General features: G+C 43.7%; 1 long non-coding RNA gene across 1 annotated transcript; it reads left to right on the top strand.

Moving 5' to 3' along the window:
* The first annotated feature begins 793 nt into the window (after window positions 1-793).
* Window positions 794-5,452, top strand: LOC123160644 (uncharacterized). Its single transcript, XR_006480279.1, has 3 exons — window positions 794-1,164; window positions 1,285-1,462; window positions 4,732-5,452. It is a non-coding gene; the product is annotated as an uncharacterized lncRNA (long non-coding RNA).
* The last annotated feature ends 16,015 nt before the right edge of the window (window positions 5,453-21,467 follow it).

The following is a 21,467-nucleotide window of genomic DNA, read 5'->3' as shown; positions in this document are numbered from 1 at the left end:
CACTTTATTGGTTTGACACCAATGAAAATTGTTGGAGCCAACACCCATAGTTGATATATATGTGTCATCATTGCAACCACAAAGTATGTAGAAGAAAACTAAGCATTTCATATGTATACATTTATGTAAAAAAAACGCCAACAAAAGAGGGGGGTCATACTTTGTGGGCATTTCACCAAACACCTTGTGCGCATCGGCCGTCTGCGCAACAAATTGTGAGCTCTCCGACGCTTCGGTCGGCGGAGGCGCGGCCGGACGCCCTGCAAGCTTCTTCTTCGGCCACCTAAAAGAGCCATCCGCCTTGTTCTTCTTCCCGGACACCTTCCTCGCCGTCGTCGCCGCCGCATTCGGTCGCTTGGAGACGGGGGCCCGTGGCTTCACGGCGGGCGGCGGCGCGACGCCACCCTGCGAGGTCGCCCGTGGTGCCATGAAAAGGCCGCACGCGAGACCGGTGCTTGGAGGAGGGCCGCCGGCGGCGAAGCCAAAGCTCAACCCCGCGCTAGGGTTTGCAGCGGCGGCGGCAGCGGCGGAAGGGTCGCGGGTGTAGGGAGGGGTTGGGGGGATCTCAGCGTGGCCTTCCATCGATCGAATTTCGCCGGCGACGGCACAGGGCGGGGCGAAGGCGGGACGGCCGGAGAGGTTGGCGGCAGTTGGTCGTGGGCGCTCGAGCAAACAGCGCGCGGGAGCAGGCACATGAAATAAGCAGCACGTGATGCCGTTTTCCTCCACGCGCTGAACCCATTATACCACGCGCGTTATTATTGTGCATCTGCTGGAGCGTCCGTTTCGACTCTGCGCGAGTAAAAAAGTAGTTTTTTCCAAAGTGCGGATAAGATAGGGCGTCTCGAGATGCTCTCACACAAAGCCCATGGCGCAAGAATTGGATCCGCACCTCCTGTACACACTGCCGTCACACAAAGCCCATCGAGCAAGAATTGGATCCGCACATCTCTCTCACAACCACGTGGACAAGGACGCATGCCGGAGCAGCGGGCTCGTCGTGACTATCGACGGCGCCGTGTTCGCGGCCGACTCGGCCGTCCACGCCGTCGGGCTTCTCGTCACCGTGCTCCGGAAGGTGGGCGCAGCCCACGCGTACGTCCGCAGCGGCAGGTGGAAGACCAACGCCCGACGGCATGTACCCTCTCGGCTCTCGCCACCAAGGTTGGTACGACTCTGTTTCTGACCACTCTGTTTTGGACCAACTCTGTTTTTGGCCATACCAAATTATTCCAAAGAGGACGAACAAGAAGAGAAGCTGGCCAGAATATTTTTCAATGGCAGGTGAGCGGCAAGCGGGTGTGGATCGTGGGGCTGGGCAATATCGGCTCCAGCTCGCGGCCTTCGGCTGCGCTGTCTCCTCTCGCCGCCTTCGGCGCTGCCGGACCTCGCCGCAGGCAGCAACGTGTTGGTGCTCCCCTACGCGCAGACCGACGAAACCAAGCACATGGTAAACTGGGAGGTAATGGAGTTTGTACATCTTAGCTGTTGTACCATACATGAAAAAATTCCTATACAACCCGGTCGTATATAGGAAACTTATTTGTTGCAGAGTATATGTTTTGTGAGTCCCGCTTCGGTATAACCCCCCATAAAACGTATAAAGGGGCAGTATAGACTTTTCACATGGTATTCCTACTTTGTATGTATGATGCCCCATACTGGGCCGGCCCATGAAGGTTTCTGCAGTAGAGACCGCACGCATATAGTACGTCAGCGATCTAATGTGTATAGAGGAATAAAAAGCAACCACACAATGATTCAAACTCTGCACCTCTAGCCCACGAAGGATTGTAGCGAACCAGTACAACTGAGAAGCTTTGATGACAAAAACTGAGCGCGCCCGTTAAAGAACTACTATACAGAATCTGGGCAGTTTTTGGATCTCTTTCTCCTTTCTTGGAAATTTTGAAAACTCTTCACAACCAAGTAATGTCTGAAAAGCTGACAGTTTTTTGAACCACTCTAATAAACTTTCAAAACTCAATTTTTTTTTGAAAAAGGTGCCTTTTTTGACATATTTTTTTAGACCCTGAACATTCTCTGAAAAATTCAAAAAATTTGGAAATTTAGAGAATAAAACCTGTTAAAAGGAACATTTTCGAAATATTGAATTTTTTTCAAAAGAACGACCAGTTTTTTAAATTCCCAAAAAGTATTAGTTTTGAGAAAATATGGAAACAGGACATTTTTTTCATAATGTGAACAGTTTTCAGAAAACAATCTGAAGAAATGGCCGGCCCAAACAGTTTCAATAGTGTGAACAATTAGAAGGGTACTCCCTCCGGCCCAAATTTGAACTAAAACCACGACAGAGTAAATCGGAACGGAGGGAGTAGTTCCTACGCTATCTGCAGAAATGGCCGGCCCAAATACGTCTCTCGGACGCTCACCTTATACGAAACAGCGGCAATCTGATTTTTTTTGCTGCCTTTCTACATTTTTTTTCTTTGTTTTTCTCTCATTTTCTGGTTTTCTACTTTTTTTGTTTTCCTTCTCTTTTCTTCGTTATTTTTTTGGAACTTCTTTATTATTTTTGGAATCTTAAAAAAATATATTGTTTGGAATACCAAAATAGCACTTTTAATTAACTATTTTAAATTGCTTTTAAATTCCTTTTTCCTTCAAATATTTATTAAATGATTTAAAAAACATTTTCTCCACGAGATTATATGACCAATTCAACTCACCATGTCACGTTGTTTGAGTTTTCTATAGTTCTTGCATTTTATGGAGTTTTCTCGATAAAAATTCGTGGATATGGCGGAACGTGACACAACTTACAAACGGTGTCAGAATTCGTTCAAACATGGCATAGGTACCTACCATGGGCGTAAACACCTGCTGGCAAAATTTAGGAACATTTGAAGAATGTCCAAAACATGACCATGTTCAACGGAGGGTGGTTGGGTAGGCCCAGAAGATTCTTTGTGAGAGCATGCTTGTTTCTCGACATCCTTGAAATGAACTCAATTTTTTCATGTCCTTGTATGACCAATTCAAGGCATCATGTCAAGTTGTTTTGGTTTTCGACAAATTTTGCATTTTTCAGAGTTTTCTTAGATAGAAAAGACCGATAAATGGCTGGATGTGTCGCAACTTGCGTTCAACCTTGCATGCATGCCTACCGTGGGCATCCCACCATCTTGCAAAAGTTGGGTCATTTTAAGATGTCCAAAAACAGATGATGTTCAATGAAGGGTGTTCGGGTTCATTTTTGATAAGTTTTGCATTTTCTGAAGTTTTCTTGGTGACAAGGGCTGGTAAATGGACAGAAGTGTCGCAACATGTAAACGCGTTGGAACTTATTAATACCTGACATGAATGGCTCATATGTCTGTGGTAGGCTACTTCAAGAAGTTGGGGGCATTTATCCATAATCCAAAAAAAACACCATTTGAAAAGAGTGTGCCACACAAGGCCTCCCTGAGCATGTTGTTTTCCTAATTGATTGCTTTTGTTAATTGCAATTTTGTCATTATCAATCAATATGAAGGTTTTCTTATGTCCTAACAATTTATTGAAATTTCTCGACAATTTTGAAATTTCAAATTGTACATGAAAAAATTACAAACTTGAACACTTTTTCCAAAATTGTAACAAAATCCCAACAATTGATGAAAATTGTAAACCATGTAATTTTTTTAAAAAAATCATCATTTTTTTTAAATGCAAACATTCCAAAATTTGTGAACAAAAAATTCAAAACGGCACATGTTGTGAAATTCCATAGCATATTTTCTAATTGTAAACCATATTTTGAAAAAAGAATCTGGTATTCTAAACAAAATTTCAAATGTTTGAACAGGTTCCAAAAAGAAGAATAAAGTTCAAGAAGGAGAAAAATGAATTAACGAAAAAGAGAAGAAGAACCAAAAAATAGATATGCCCTACAAAATAAAAACATGTATTCAGAAAATGTTTGTAATTTGGAAAAAAAAATTGCGGTTTCAATGCTCAAAATTTTGAAAAAAAATGTTTGTGTTTGTCAGTACGCGACACATCTTCCACGGACTAGCTGGAATCGAGTCCTTGCGGTCGCCCATTTCTTTTTGCTTTTATTTAAACGCAAATAGCCCACCGGACGGGAAAAATCTAGTAAAAATTAATGTGCAATAGTAGGACCTCGATCCTTACCCATCGTGGCCTTTACTGGCACAAACAGCAAGTACGCCAAATCATCTGAACAGTAATAGTTTGCATAGGTATCTTATATGATCATTTGGACAGATCAAATTCAAATATTTTAAAAACAAAATTGTCCGGTAGCGTATTTTCTCGGGGGTAATGGAAAATCCGGTTCGACCGGTTTCCGAAAAATTCGTCTGAGAAAAAACAACCTAGTTACAGTACGTCAATTCTATTAGATGGTATATAGCGCCGCATATGTGTCACCAAATTCAGTTTATCCCAATGGCTAGCGTTGTGTTCACCAACGGTCAAGGTTATGGGTTCGATCCCTAGCAGCCTGTGTTGTTTTTCGATTTTAGATACCCGCTACAGGATACACTCACTAATGGGCCGGCCCATGGCAGACTTTCTCGGGACTGTCTTTAATTTTATAGCGCGAGGGACGTATTTCTAAAAAAGACTATCCTACCCTTTATTATGAAGGGGTATCAACAGATCTCCTCCGTTGATCTGTTTAGGGGGGTTGTACCGAAGCGGAAGTGATGTTTTGTTGTATAGGAAACTTATTCCCTGTAGGGCAATCTGTTCATTTTTTTGCAGGTGAAATAGGCAACACGACTTGAGATTTAGAGATAAAGGCTGAGCACCGAGGAAACAGGACTTGAAAAGGCACATGCATATTTTAGAAGTCTAATTGAACTTTAATGTTATATCCGATCTTCTCAAGCATCTCCATAATTTTTCCATACCACTTTGACACAATTTCCTGATTCCAGTTAACGCTTTAACTGTTTGTTAGTGACCATAATGGAATTTACTTCATATATGATACAAAATTTTGGTGCTCCTGTAATTCGACCTGTTAGAGAGAGGTTGTAGCATACTCATTTGTTGGGTTTAGTTACATAAGATAGACTAGATACATTTAATAGTGCACCATATTTTTTGTTCAATTGGACAATGAATATCAATGTTTCATTTCCTTGGTGAAAAATACTATTTTGGTGCTGCTAAGTTTTCGCCCCATAGCATTCGTTTCGATGACGGGCGGATGCAGTGTGTTTCCTAGTATTGCATTGAACTCGCTTTCGCCCTACCCCTCTCGTTTCTCCTGATACTACGTAAGACTGATGTATTTCCGTTCTCTATAATGGAAAGGGGGTTACCGGTTCAAAAAAAAATCCTTGGTGAAAAACATAAGTACTATGTTCTCAGTTTTACCATTCTTGGATACTACTCCTACTAAGGGAAGGCTCTCTTTTGATGTATCAAATTCCATAGTTATCAAACTGTATTTTATAATAGCAATCACATCTTAGGCCATTATGAACTCTGGTTGCATTCTTTTTGTTACTTGATATCCTACTAAAATTTCCATTGCTTGCTGAAGTTTGGTGTCAGATAGTTGGAAGCAAGCAGAGAATGACCCAAAAAGTTCTTATAAATTTCCCTATATATTTGATGAGGTTGATGTTACATAACCTAGCCGTTATACAGGAACAAGATGAGTCGATGTACTACCATTATTCTTACTTCACAATTAAAATGCAACAAGTCAAGCGCATGTCCGCCTTAGCCTGATTCACCACCCTGCATGCCCAAAAATCTCTCAAGATTGTAGGTATACCCTATCTTGCCTGTTACCCGCAATCTCTGATGTTAGTATTAATTCTTTGGTGTCATTAATTTCTTTTTACCCCCCCCCCCTCCCCCGCCGCAAAAAAAATTCTTTTTACCGGTTCACATGGTAATCTGCAGGGAGTGGGCGAATTGTTTTATTTTGGGAAGGCCAAAGACGAACAAGATGCGTATAGACAATTGTTCGGATGTGAAATGGGATCCCTACCGTTTACTTACCTAGGGATACCAATTCATCATCAAAAATTATCGAATAAGGAGTGGAAGTGCCTTGAAGAACGATTTGAGAAAAAACTAAGTTGCTGAAACGGCAAGCTTATGTCATATGGGGCCCGGCTAGTGTTCATAAACTCAGTTTTAAACAAATCACTTTCATGTATGACAGGCTATACAAAACAGTATAACAGGTGATGTGGCGTTTCTTTTTTTGGTCCCATATTTGTTCTTATAGCTTTTGTTTCCTCATGTGTGTCAACTAATTCGTTGTCCTCTGCCATCGCATATTTCCTTTAGGTGCTAGACCGCATTTTTTTTGGTCACTACAACGATGTATTTTTTCGATTACATTTGTTGTCAATGCAGTAGAAAGAGGGACCGAAACTGAATATTGTTAGGCAAACTGCTGTTGATTCAGAATGAGAATAGCAACATTTGCTGTTGTGTGCTTTTATCAGATAAAATTTATGCTTCTCAAGAGAGACAAACATGATGTTGATTCAGAGTGAGAATAGCAACATTTGCTTCTGCTAAGTACTTTCATTTATTTAAATTCAACTGTTCTTGTTGTTTCCTGTTAAGTTCCATCCAAGACCCATCAATTGGCTATAAGTATTCACATTTCAATTAAGCCTTGTGGAAGTGTGGCTGACCATCAATTTTGCAACATGGATCCTCGCACAACTTGTTACTTTCTTATAGTGAGAAATACATATGACTTCATTACTTTGGAAATCCCTCTAGCCCATTCTTTGTTGGGTCTTCTTTTCTTGTTCCTTTGTATTACATCTATCTATGGACTACTGTTGATTTGCTCCCCCTCGTAGACTATTATTTACTGTACTTTTTGTGAAATTTTCTATGTATATATCATTACATCTGTGCACCGATTCTCTTCTTTGCATTCTTCCTACATAGCCAGATTTCTACATAAATTTGGACTACGTGTCTTCACTTCATTCTTCCAAGCTTCTTTTCACTTCAGTCTTTCCATATTTGGACTCCATGATTTTACATTAAATTCTAACACTCTCATACAACATTCAAAATAGACGGGCGCGGCAACGCGCGTTATCAATGATCTAGTTTTCCATACATAAGTAACATGTTGAGCCTTGGACGTAGATCAGGTGCCGAATTCAGTGAATACTTGTGCTTCTTCGCCGTCTCGTAGAACTTGGTCACCTACCTTACGACGGTGCTCCATGAGAGCAACGTCGGCGCTGTGAGGAATGTGTCCACCTGGGTCGGCAGCTTCTTTCTCATGTTGGTTGGTCATCGGGGCCTTCTTGGCCGACTCTTCTTAGGGAAGATATTCGACAACGGGATTGCTAAATCCCAGTCGGCTGAGACTTAATCAAGTCTCAGTCGATGCTATATCTGCGGGATGTTAGATGGAGATCTGTGCAAATTTTTATTTTTGTTTATCTTTTTTTCCTTTTTTATGTGTTATGTCACTTGACTTAGATTTGGTTAAGTCTTAGTGAACTGAGACCCTTTTTTTAGAAAAAGAGGATTACCCCGGCCTCTGCATCTGGCGATGCATGCAGTTGTTTTATTAATTATTTACAAAGACCTTACAAAGTAGTACATCAGGTAGTATAAGCCACCATCTTAGCAACATTTGTCTCTACTCCTATCCACTTGATGAAGGGTTGTTGATAGTCCGAGCCTAATACCAAACATACATCGCACAAATGACTAACGTCTAAAGCCAGAGGCCCCAACCAAGCAATGTACTGGGTTTGGGGCACAAACCGGCCTGACGTACTCTCATGTGTCGTCACCATCATCTTCCGCCAATTCATCTTTAGAGCAGAAACTAACGCACAGACATTGCTAGGCCTCTCTGCCATCGACGCCACCATGAGGCCAGATAACGTCATCCTCCTGCGCGAGTCCATCTCGGTGCATTGGACGTCGTGTCTTCACTCCGCCAGGTCACCGAGATCCGTCGCCACCAATGTGTAAGATGAAGCGCTACTCCACCAAAGAAATTCTGCTCTGGTTCCTCGAGCCCGTGTGTACCCCAAGAATGACACCCCCGAGAGGGAAACAACAGCAAAGCACCGCCGTCATCCGATCTACTAGTCTAGGGTTTTCCCAGGAGGTAGCAGAGAGTGGCCTTGAACTTCTTCACATCGATGCCTTCAAGAAGGGAACGACGCAGAAAGCGCCGCCACCACCGGCCATTGCAGTAGCCAATCACAAGTTTTTTTCCAGATCTGTTCAAAGAGCCTCCATCTCTTGTGCACGGACCGCCTCTGTCGGGGACCGGACGAAAGGGATCCAGGCCGGTAATGTCTGACCAGCTGTGGCACCACCATGGTGCCAACAGTTGGCGCCGTCAAGCCCACCACACTCGACTGCGACACACTCATTCTACAATTGTACTTCCTCCGTCCGAAAATACTTGTCATCAAATGGATAAAAAGGGATGTGTCTAAAACTAAAATACATCTAGATACATCTCCTTTTATCCATTTTGCTGACAAGTATTTCCGGACGGAGGGAGTACTTTTCCTCTCCATTTACGCGTTAGTAAGTGCGACAACATCTGCCATTCAATCGGTTATAAAATGCAACGTCTCTGAATGAGTAATGCTACACCTACGTAATGATAGCTACGTAATTAATGTAATCAACAACATGGCGGTTTGTGATTGAAGATCGGGGAGGAAGAGGCCCACCCTCCCTGAAATCAGTGGGGGAGAGAGTTAGTTAGTTGGAACTTTACGTAAAAACGTTTGTAGTTGTTTGTAGGTCTAGGACTTTATGTGGGTGGCGCCGTGCTACTTCGTGCTGGGCGCGGCAGAGGTGTTCACTATCATCGGCATGCTCGAGTTCTTCGACGACCAGTCCCCAGTGTCCATGAAGAGCCTGGGCGCTCAACTATGCTCTGCTCAGCGCCATCGCGTCGGCCACCGGGTGGATCTCGCACAACATCGACGAAGGCCACCTCGGCTACTTCTACTGGTTCATGGCTGCACTCAACCTGTTGCAGTTCGTCTACTGCTCAATCAGATAGAGAAGATAAAGATCACCATTCTCTCAACTATAAAATGTGTGGTTAATTGCAAATTTTCTCAATTTGGAAATCATTAATTAGTGAGGAGAAAAAACTTTATAGCCACAACGAAAACAAGTAAACTGCTTGGTCAAATTCATTAGTTAATACCCCCTCCGCCCAAAAAGTGAATGATTTCTAAGTTTGAACCAGCATATATAAAAATATATATGGAGATAAAGATATCAAATCAGTACCATTATAATTCATCATCAAATATATCTTTATAATGTTTTTTGAACCATGCATAAGAGATGCATGTATTTCATTAGTTAGATAGAAGAGTACAACGCAGAAGGCATCGTAGGATGCCAAAGTAGGCACGGCCCAACTAATAAAACCATAACCTAAACAACGGTGAAGAAACTAGGGATCCAAGCACAACCGCTGGCAACCAACGACCTAGACATAAGAACATTTCCAATAGAGGCACTAAAAGTAGCTCGTGCTGAAAAAATCGATCATTTAGCGCGCGGGAGGGGAAAAAAGCTCTCCAACAAGCGCTGGAAAATCCAGCATGCTGTAAAATTCATCCAGCGCGCTGGGAATTTCTGCATCACACGCGGAATATTTGGTCTGCGGCGTACAGCGCGCTGGACCATCTGGAGACGACGGACGAAGACCAACTGCCGCATGAATCTTCCGACTCGCTCCGCTCCCTCTGCTCGTCCTGCCTCGAGCTTGCCGCTACAGTCACTCCCTCCAGCTCGCCGCCGCCGGCCGCCGTCACTCCTTTGCGTGCTCGTCCTCTGCTCGTCCCGGCACAGGGCGGAGCGGCCGCTACCCTTCTGCTCGCCTACAGCAGCTTGACGTCTCGAGCTCATCGGCCGGGAGCGTGTGCCGGCCAGGAGTCCCGCTGCACTTCTGCTCGCCGCCTCGAGCTCGTCGCCTCCCTGTAGCTCGCCACCTCGAGCTCGCCGGCCGGGAGCTCGTGCGGTGGCCGGAGGCGAGGGGCGCGTGCGGAGCTTGCGATTCCATCAGCAAGCTAGCTCGCGTGCGGTGGCAGGCGGCGGAAGATGGTTTGCAAGCTAGCTTGCTCCAATGATTGGGTACCTAATTGCGTTTTTGTTTTGGTCAGATGGACTTATTTGTAAATGTTAGGGATCTGTTTATTGTAGACATATTTGTGGTACTCTATTTTTTAGTGGGTCTGCTAGACTGCTGCGCGCTGCCCGCTATATTTTTGTGCGTCTGGAAAACTGAATTGGCCACAGTGCACTAAAATTACTAAAATTACGCTGTAAAATTATTTTAGCGCGTCGATTTTTTGGGCGTCTGTTGGAGATGCTCTAACACAGTAACACTAGCAACCACACAAGTTGTACAAGTAAAGACCATAAAGAAGCATGAAAGCGTTGACCACACATTGCATGAGCTAGCAACTTTCGAGAGAAACGACCACGGCAACAAAAACTCAAGTCCTCCATTATGGATGTGCCATTACGGCCACAACCATCAGCCAAAGTGACCCTACTCGCTTTGACGAGAACAGTAGGAGCTCCGTCTTTGCATTATTGCGAGGGAAAAGGTTACAACGGTACAATTTGAGGGGTTTAAACACCAAGAGTACAAGATACACACTCAATCGTGTAGCTTCAAAACAACTCACTCCCAGTTGCTTGCACTACCCAGCCACCGTAGTGGTAGGACACATAGCCTCAGTGAACATTTTCACATCATCACGAATCAGATTTGCCAAGGCCAGCGATGTCATCTCTTTATCTTCTAAAACTCTCGGATTTCGCTTCTTTCAAAGGTGCCAAGCAATGTAAGCTGATAGGGTTACCTCCTCAACAGCCCTGGTTGGCGCACCTTGTTGCATACAGATCATCTTCCACCAGTCTGAAATTGAGATTGCCAGAGTGCACAGCGTTGCACATCATGTCATTGATTCCCTGGAAAAGATGCCAACCCCCTCTCGCATAGTAGCATGGCAATAGCACCATGGCACAAGTGACCCAATTTGCAAAAGCAATAGCACCATGGCAAAGACGGCCTAAGTCAACATCACTAGCACAATGAAGGACGCTATCACCACACACAATGAGGCCATAGCCCAACGCCACTAGACCAGCCATCACCCAAGTCAGACTACAGGTGGACACGGGCCGCCCATGGTGTCCACTAAGGCCCCCTTTGTTTGGGCTACAGATTACTAAGAATCAATTATAGCTGTGGATTTTGAGAATCAGAACCTGGCTGTTTGTTTACCCTGATATAGAAAAACCCACAAATATTGTGAAGTGACCGCAACATCCAGAATGAACAAATGGTCAGTAATAAAACTTGCAAAAACTTATCACATTCATCGAACAATTAATAAATTTTCTAATTCATTCTTTCATGCATACGTGCACATTCTGGCTGGGATCACACGCACATGATCTGAGCAAAAAATTCCATTAAAGAAGAAAAACAAATGCCGAGCAACAGAAGGGGTAGACAGGTTACAAACAATAGCAATGCATGGGTGTTGAACGCACACGGGTTTTCAAGAGGGAGAACCAAGTCAAGACGGCACATTATCTTAGATGCTTGATCCTAGAAGAAATTGTGGAATGGCGACGTGCAGGTGTTGGTGTTGGTGGTTTGCAACGATTTGTGCGAGAGTAGCCTTAGTGTTTGGGTGGTGAGGTGTTGAGTGGGTTCGACTTGACGGGATGTCCGCACCTCCATCATGTTTCTTGTAATTATTTGACTCTCTTTTCTATAAAAACTAGAGATCATACCCTACGCGTTGCTGCGGGAATTGGATGCAGCTCTTTCTATATGATTTGACAGTATGCTACTTTAGTTTCTGTATTAGCATGTGAGAATAGAAGCTAAGGTTCATATGATATATTATTATATGTTTGCAGAATATTTTTTGAATATGAGTAGCATGCATGATGCATGTTAATGTGAGTTTTCCATGCATAATGACATGTTGACTTGGCATAGTTTGCATGTCGAGATAATTAAATTAGTGGGGCATGCATTGTGGCATGGTGAGTTGGCATAGTTGCATGTTAAGATAAGTGAGTTAGTGGGAATTAATTATTTGGTGGACCTACTTGATCATGCGGATAGGTTGCATGTCAAGATAAATAAGATAATGGGGATGAATCTCTTAGGTATATAGGATATGGTACGCCTTTGACGTCCTCTAAAAAACATGCTGGTGTATGGCGACGGGCGGGAGGATGGAGGAAGTGGCCGTGATTGCGTCCGAGCATCAGTCTTACTCGCCTCCGGGCAGCAGCCATTGCTCACCTTCGTCCAAGCAAGCGATGAGGACCATAACTGCGACCTCAGGCCAAAGCGAGCGTCGTACGTGCTGGAATTTAGTCTATTTTGGAACAGCCCAATAACTATTTCAGAAATTTATAATAAATCCTAGAGGCCCACTTAGCCCATTCGTGCAAGGCAAGGGATACTACTAAAGTTTAGTCCCACATTGCTAGTTTAGTGGGAGTTGGACCTCCTTATAAGGGAAGTTCCTTCCCCACTTGTATGAGCATGAGGACAAGAGGGACATCAATGCGCGCTCCTCCATCGCCGCCCGCCTCGCCACGCCCCGACGCGACACACATTGCAGGAATGAGCCGAGCCGATGTCCAAAATTTTGCCTTTTTGCCGCGAACGGTGCAGCCCTTCGGCTGCTGGGTGTTCGCTTCATCTCCGTCTCTTAGTTTCGTCTCCCGTGGCTGCCCTCTCGCCTCCTTCTCTTGCGCCTATAAAAGGGAGGTCGCTCCTATCAGAGAGATGCACCAGAACTACTTCTTCCTCTCGCAACTGGTTCCTGAACAATGCGTTGCTGCTACGATCTTGCTCATCCCGGCTTGCGGCGTGCACCGTAGGTCGGGACAGTAGGCCTCCGAAACCGCACCTCTTTGAGTTTTATACGGGAGAAGGGTGATAAGATTTTTGGGGAGCGCTCTGCGCGAATACTGACCTATTCATCAGGGACACCGACGACCACTTCCCCAACGACAACTTCTTCTCCGACATCGACAACCTCTTCGATGACATGGCTACCGAGGATGTCGACCCCAAGTCTAGTGTCTCTACTCCTGCTGCTGTCCCGTACGTGTTCTTGTTTTTCCTGTTAGAGGTCCTGCCACAGTTCCTTGTTCTAGTGTTTTCCCTAGACATGTTAGGCTCTACTTCATATATGCAACTTTCTCTACTCTCTACTCTAGAGATGTTTGGTTCTAGTTTATATTTGCAGATGTTATTTTCCTTCTCTCTGTCAGATCGCATGACTTGCTTTATCTCTGCTATTTTAGTCATGCTTTAACTAGTATTTCCATTAATAAAATCATATGGTAAATTGTTCATATTTCCAACAATCAAAAAACCTTATTATAGACAATTTACCCCAAGTGTTTTTGCTGCTTCCATGAGACCTCCTATGTTTGAGGGTATCCACTATAAGAGGTGGCGCGTGAGAGAAGTTCTGTGGTTTCAAACCATGAGCTGCTATGATGTCACTCTTGAAAAACCTGAAGGAGAGTATGATGCTCAATAGGCACAAGCTTTTCAGAAAATGGATACTCTGTTTAAGGCTGCTCTTTTGAGTGTTCTTGGTGAGAACATAGTTGATGCTTATGCGTCAATTGATAATGGAAAAGATATGTGGGACGCACTCGAGGCCTAGTTTGAGGTCTCGGATGCTGGCACTGAGCTGTACATCATGAAGCAATTCTCTGATTACAAGATGACTGAAGAACGCTCCGTGGTTGAGCAAGCTCATGAGATACAATCATTTGCTAGAGAACTTGAGCACTTCAATTGTATCCTACCGGACAAGTTTATTGTCGGAGGTATCATCACTAAGCTTCCTCCCACGTGGAGGAACTTTGCTACCTTACTGAAGCATAAGAGGCAGTAGTTTTCCGTTCCGGGTCTCATTGGTACTCTTGATGTGGAAGAAAAGGCGAGAGCAAAGGACAACCGTGCTCTAGGTATTGAGGGAGATTCTAGTGCCAATCTGGTACAGAAGAAAAACTTCTAGGCCCACAAGTTCAAGAACAAGGGCAAGTTTGATGGTAAAGCAAAGTTTGATGGGAAGACCAAGGCTGTACAACATACGAACTTCAAGAAAAAGAATGACAAGAAGAAAGGTGTTTGTCATGTGTGTGGAGATCCTGATCATTGGGCTCCTAGTTGCCCTAATCGCTATGACAAGCTCCATGTTGTCATTGCAGACACTGACATGAAGGATGCTGGGTATGGTATATTCCCACTATGCTTTCATTATGTCATTCTTCTGATTAGTTAATTGACACGGGTGCTAATGTGCATGTATGTAGTGATATTTCAATGTTTTCGTCTTATCAGACCGCAGGGACTTCCACCATGCTGATGGGCGACGATTCAAGTGCTTCTGTTCGTGGTGTTGGCACGGTCAATCTGAAGTTTACTTCAGAGAAGATCGTGCGGCTGAAGAACGTGCATTATGTCCCCTCCGTCAATAAAAAATCTTGTTAGCGGATCCCTTCTATGTAGAGATGGCTACAAGCTTGTCTTCGAGTCAAATAAATTTGTAATATCCAAGTATGGAACCTTTGTTGGTAAAGGCTATGAGTCAGGAGGCATGTTTTGTTTATCCTTATCAGACATATGCAATAAAGTTGTTAATCATGTTTGCAATAATAGTGAATCTAATGTGTGGCATTCATGTCTCTGTCATGTTAACTTTGGTTGCATGTCACGACTAGCGAACTTAAACTTAATCCCTAATTTCACCACTATTAAGGGATCTAAGTGTCAACTGTGTGTGCATGCTAAGCAACCTCGTAAGTCTCATGTGACTGCGGAAACGAGAAATCTTGCACCACTAGAGATCATCCATTCAGATCTATGTGAAATGAATGGTGTTTTGACAAAAGGTGGAAAGAAGTATTTTATGACGTTAATTGATGGCTCCACTAGATACTGTCATGTGTATCTTCTGAAATCTAAGGATGAGGCGTTGAACTATTTCAAGATCTATAAAGCTGAAGCGGAAAATTAACTTGATTGAAAGATCAAGAGGCTTAGGTCCAATCATGGTGGAGAGTATTTCTCAGATGAATTTGATTCTTTTTGTGTGGAACATGGTATAATCCATGAGAGGACGCCTCCCTATTAACCCCAGTCAAATGGGGTAGCCGAAAGAAAGAACCGTACTCTAACTGATTTGGTTAACGCCATGTTAGACACATTGGGTCTCTCCAAGGCATGGTGGGGGGAGGCGATATTGACTGCATGTCATGTCCTAAACCGAGTTCCCACAAAGAACAAAGAGATAACTCCATTCTAGGAATGGAGAAGAAAAGGTTAAAGCCCTCTTATCTATGAACCTAGGTTGTTTGGCGAAAGTCAATGTGTCAATTCCAAAGAAGTGCAAGCTTGGAGCAAAGACTGTGGATTGTGTTTTCTTGGGATATGCTTTTCATAGCATTGGTTATAGATTCTTGGTTGTAAAATCTGAGGTACCTGACATGCATATCAGTACAATCATGGAGTCGAATGGTGCGACTTTCTTTGAAGGTATCTTTCCCATGAAGGATATGGCTACCTCATCTAATCAGGAGATGCCAAGTTCATCGACTCAGGAAGCAGTTCCAAGTACTGAACCTGCCATTTCGATGGAACACTTTGAAAGTCCCATGGAGGAGAACAATGAAGTTCCTACTAGAAGCAAGAGACAGAGGACTGCAAAGTCCTTTGGTGATGATTTTCTTGTGTATCTCATAAATGACACTCCCAGTTCTATTTCATAGGCCTATGCATATCAAGATGCTGGCTACTGGAAGGAAGCAGTTCGTAGTGAGATGGATTCCATCTTGGCAAATGAAACTTGGTAGATAACTGATTGTCCTTATGGGTGCAAACCTATAGGGTGTAAATGGGTTTTCAAGAAGAACCTTAGGCCTGATGGTATTATCGAAAAGTACAAGGCATGGCTCGTGGCTAAGGGATATACTCAAAAGGAAGGTGAAGACTTCTTTGATACTTACTCACCTGTGGCGTGACTGACCACTATTCGAGTACTACTTTCACTAGCTGCCTCACATTGTCTTCTCATTCATCAAATGGATGTTAAGACTGATTTCTTAAATGGAGAGTTGGAAGTGAAAATTTATATGGAACGACCAGATGGGTTTGTAGTAGATGGTCAAGAAGGAAAAGTGTGCAAGTTGTTGAAGTCTCTGTATGGACTTAAGCAAGCATCCAAGCAGTGGCATGAGAAGTTTGAAAGAACTTTAACAGCCGCAGGCTTTGTTGTAAACGAAGCTGATAAATGTGTGTACTATCACCATGGAGGGGGCAAGGGAGTTATCATTTGCTTGTATGTTGATGACATACTGATTTTCAGAACAAATCTGAAGGTTATTAAGGAGGTCAAGGATTTCCTATCTCGTTGCTTTGAGATGAAGGATTTAGGAGTGGCTGATGTCATTCTGAACATCAAGTTGTTGAGAGACGATGGTGGTGGGATTATATTTCTTGAATCTCACTATGTGGAAAAGATCTTGAGTCGCTTTGGCTACAGTGAGTGCAAGCCCTCTCCAACACCATATGATGCTAGTGTGTTGCTTCGAAAGAATCAAAGAACTGCTAGAGACCAATTGAAATATTCTCAAATTATTGGCTCGCTTATGTATTTATCCAGTGCTACAAGACTTGAAATCTCTTTTATTGTTAGCAAACTGAGCCAGTTTGTCTCAAAACCAGGAGATGTGCATTGGAAAGCTCTAGAGAGAATTTTGCGTTTTGAAAGGCACTGCGAATTATGGAATTCACTATACTGGGCACCCCAAAGGTGCTTGAAGGGTATAGTGCCTCAAACTGGATCTCAGATGCTGATGAGATAAAGGGCACGAGCGAATATGTATTCACTCATGGAGGTGGCGTTGTTTCTTGGAAGTCTTGCAAGCAGACCATCTTAACAAGGTCAACAATGGAAGTAGAACTCACAGCACTAGATACAGCTATGGTCGAAGCATATTGGCTTCGCCGGCTCTTGAATGACTTGTCGGTTGTTGAGAAACCTGTACCGGGAATCCTTATGAACTGCGACAATCAAACTGTGATCACGAAAGTGAGCAGCTCAAAGGATAACATGAAGTCATCAAGACACGTTCAGAGAAGGTTAAAGTCTGTCAGAAAAATGAGAAACTTCGGAGTTATTGCACTTGATTATATCCAAACGTCTAAAAATCTGGCAGATCCTTTTACTAAGGGTCTATGACGTAATGTGATAGATAATGCATCGAGGGAGATGGGTATGAGACCCACAATATGAGTTGTTCACAGTGGTAACCTATTCTTTGTGATCGGAGATCCCGTGAATTAGATGTGGAAGACAAGCTGCTGATCAACTGAGAGGAGAGTATACTTACTATTAACAATACCACTCCATGAAGATGCAATACTCTCCTAATCTTCATGGCAGGTTGATGTATATCTTAATGTGTTCTAAGTGGCTCTTTAAGAAGAGATGTTGTCCTGCAGAACATCTTTTAAAGAACACATATATATGAGTCTGATTGTTAAATGTCGCAATCTATGAGAGTAGGGTTCTCTCTAGTAAACTCATGAAAGGTCTCGGAGTATGACGCATAAGCTCCACCCGTGGGGAAGACCCATGGTAGCCAAGTATCGGTCAAGGCTTTGTGTGAAGCTAGATTCGCAAAAAACTTGCAGTTCAAGCCCCAGTACACTGTTCAAGTTGCTTACTAGTGTAGCACAGAGTTCTAGGTGGAAGTTTAACTTAACAGTCTCCACTGCAGTACCGGTATATAAAACAGTGTTTTGGATCCAAAGGCAATTCTTGTGTGCCTCTGGGATCTGGTGGGGGATTGCTGGAATTTAGTCTATTTTGGGACAGCCCAATAACTATTTCATAAATTCCTAATAAATCCTAGAGGCCCACTTAGCCCATTCGTGCAAGGCAAGGGATACTACTAAAGTTTAGTATCACATTGCTAGTTTAGTGGGAGTTGGACCTCCTTATAAGGGAGGTTCCTTCCCCACTTGTATGAGCATGAGAACAAGAGGGACATCCACGCACACTCCTCCTGCACCGCCCGCCTCGCCACGCCATGCCTTGTCATGATGCGCCGCCGGTAGCGGGAATGAGTCGACCCGATGTCGAAAATTTTTCCACGCACTACGGGTATACGAAGCACACGAAAGCTGAAAAGATTTTTGCGATAGTGGAGTTCGAATGCGAACGGTGCAGCCCTTCGACTGCTGGCTGTTCACTTCATCTCCGTCTCTTCGTTTCGCCTCCCGTCGCTGCCCTCTCGCCTCCTTCTCTTGCGCCTATAAAAGGGAGGTCGCTCCTCTCAGAGAGATGCACCAGAACTACTTCTTCCTCTCGCCACTGGTTCCTGAACACCGCGCTGCTGCTACGATCTTCCTCATCCCGGCTTGGGCATGCACCGCAGGTCGGGATAGTAGGCCTCCGAAACCGCTCCTCTTTGAGTCCTATATGGGAGAAGGGTGATAAGGTTTTTGGGGAGCGCTCTGCGCGATTACTAACTTGTTCATCATGGACACCGACGACCAGTTCCCTAACAACAACTTCTTCCCCGACATCGACAACCTCTTCGACGACATGGCTACCGAGTATGTCGACCCCAAGTCCAGTGCCTCTGCTCCTGGTGTTGTCCCGTACGTGTTCTTGTTTTTCCTATTAGAGGTCCTGCCACTGTTCCTTGTTCTAGTGTTTACCCTAGACATGTTAGGCTCTACTTTATATATGCAACTTGCTCTACTCTTTGCTCTAGAGATGTTCGGTTCTAGTTCATATTTGCATATGTTATTTTCCTTTTCTCCGTCAGATCGCATGACTTGCTTTATCTCTCCTATTTTAGTCATGCTTTATCTAGTATTTCCGTTAATAAAATCATATGGTAAATTGCTCATATTTCCAATAGTACGTGGGTGCTACGCAGCAGAGCATCATCCCCACTGTCCTACGTGGTTCCTGAGCCGCCGAGCACCACCTCGTCTAGATTTGGATGGCGATTAGCAGGACACGACCAATCTCCATGGCCATGAACCCGTGAGGTCGAGGAAAAAGGGGAGAAGGCAAAAGACAGTCGCCCCTGGGATAGGACGAGCAACGACAAAGGGTGAGAGTGGTGGCAGCTAGGTGAGTCGCTTGGGAGAGACGATAGATGAGTGGATAGGACGGTTCGCTCAGGTGAGGGTTGCGGTGGCACTTTGGCTGTAATTATGACTGGAAATAGGGGCAAGGACTAAAAACTAATCAGTTCCTTTTGCAGGAAACTGCAAAATCACTGGAATCACCAAAATCACAGGTTCCGTATTTCGCTGCATGGCAGTTCATATTCTAGAATCGATTTTGGGATACTGGCCATTTGTTTAAACAAATGTCCACAATGCCAAGTATTGTCCATAATCAGTAATGAACAAATGGTGTTACTCCCTCCGTTCACTTTTATAAGTAATTTCAGACAACTGAGAATAACATGTTTTGCATGCTGTCTGAAATGTCTACAAGGCCTTATAAAAGTGAACAGAGGGAGTATTAGTGACATTTGTCCACAACGTCCAGAATGAACAAATGGTCAGTAATAAACATATGTCCACAACGCCAAGTATTGTGTTTCTGGGCTTTGCGGTAGCCGTTGGTTATGTTTTGTCATGGGATTAACTCTTTTCTACCCTTTTCTTGTAGCTCCATCATACTACTTATTTTAGGTTTTCCGATGTTGCCAACAAAGGCTGAAGGTTTACTAGAGGCGACAAAGATGCTTTGTCAGTAGGGCTTTGTTATTTATGTATCATGTTTTATGAATGCAGAAACCTCACATATCATTGTCATAAGGTAATGTTGATGCTCAACTGAGCAGCTTCCTCTCCAGGAATTTTGGTTAAATAGTGCCTTGTTGTGCTTCTCTTGCTTTGTGTTTCTAATGATAATAATTGTTCTATATCATTCTCATGTTATTTTTTATCACTTTCACTAGCTATTGCCTGCAGGGAAGTGTGCTTACTTTACTATCATGTTGAAAAAGCCACATTTCCTAACCATCTAAAAAAATCATTGATATCTACTTATCTAGGACTCGTGGCACGTTCCTGTCTATTATCTATTGTTTTCCATGACCTATTAGTGAAAATATTTTTGCAGTGAGCATTTCTTTTATAAAATTCTTCACGGTGGAGACCCCTTCACAATGCTATCAACATGTTGTGTGATTGTCTAAAAAGTCACATCTTTGTTATGTACTTTTATTTAACTTGGTTCATTTTAAGCTGGAGAAGTTAGTGCTAACCATATAGTACTAGCTGGTGCATCCTTGTTTTCTGTAGTTGTGCAAAAGGTCTCATTTTTCTGTGTTTTACTTCTACAATTTTGCAAGTTCCGAGTGTTCATTCTTATTCTCTCTTTTGTTAGCTTTTAGTCATCTGAGTTGAAGAAGCAAGTAAGCCTGGTGAAATGGACAGATTGATGTTTATACATCCTGAAGATATGGACAAGAAATCTTCAGGCTCCAATCGTTGTACCGCTGAACATTGTAGTACGTGTACTAGCCTGCTCATTTATGTAATATGTTTGTAATACTAAAGAAATGGATGTCGTCTATGTTAACCTCCAGGCTCCAGTCGTTGTACCGTTGAACATTGTAGTACGTGTTTGTGTAATATGTGGACACATTATGTACTTCAACCTAGACTTACTGTCTTAAGTTGTGCTATATCTCAAATTTTGTATTGTCGTGTTTGTGAATTATGTGAGCATGTGGCAGCCGACAAAATACCACATATATTATGTGGGCAGCCCACTTAAACACACTTAGATATGTGGAAACATGTGGAAGGATGCAGGACACCCGTGGGTTGTCCCACTTACAGGCTGACATCCAAGCCATAGGAGGGCCAATCTAGAACGAGTACGAACCAAGGGAAGCATGGGTCTCGCATGAGCATCAACGACGATGTCAGCCACGACCAACGGCAAAGTGGGGTAGGGGGGGTGAGGGGACATAGGCCGTGTGCCCTAATGTTGCTCAGCCAGAGAAGAATAGGTTGGACCATGTGGCGAATGCACTACCGCACACACAAGCCACTGTAGCCACCAACGACCATAATCCGACCAACGGCAAGACAAAAACTTAACCATATGCCAAGTCCAATCTCCCAATGTAGAAGAACCGATGTCAGTAGATCTCAGTAACCACGGGACGAGTGGGCAAGGTGGGCAATGGGAGGGGATGTCCTAGCCAAGACAAACAGTGAGGAGAAACAGGGCGCCAGATCCAGCTGCGGGCCACCAGGAGCTGGGCTGAGATGACCGAGGTGGGTTGGAAACACACTTGACAAAGATGCGACAAGGTTCATGGATCATAGGTATCCGAGGATGATTAGAGGTAGGCAAGAACCCCAGATCCGCATGAGGTGCACATGA

Source organism: Triticum aestivum, chromosome 7B, assembly GCF_018294505.1.
Source record: "Triticum aestivum cultivar Chinese Spring chromosome 7B, IWGSC CS RefSeq v2.1, whole genome shotgun sequence".
Taxonomy (NCBI): Eukaryota; Viridiplantae; Streptophyta; class Magnoliopsida; order Poales; family Poaceae; genus Triticum; species Triticum aestivum.
The sequence above is the reverse complement of the archived record's forward strand: the minus strand, read 5'-3'. Positions and strand labels throughout refer to the sequence as shown.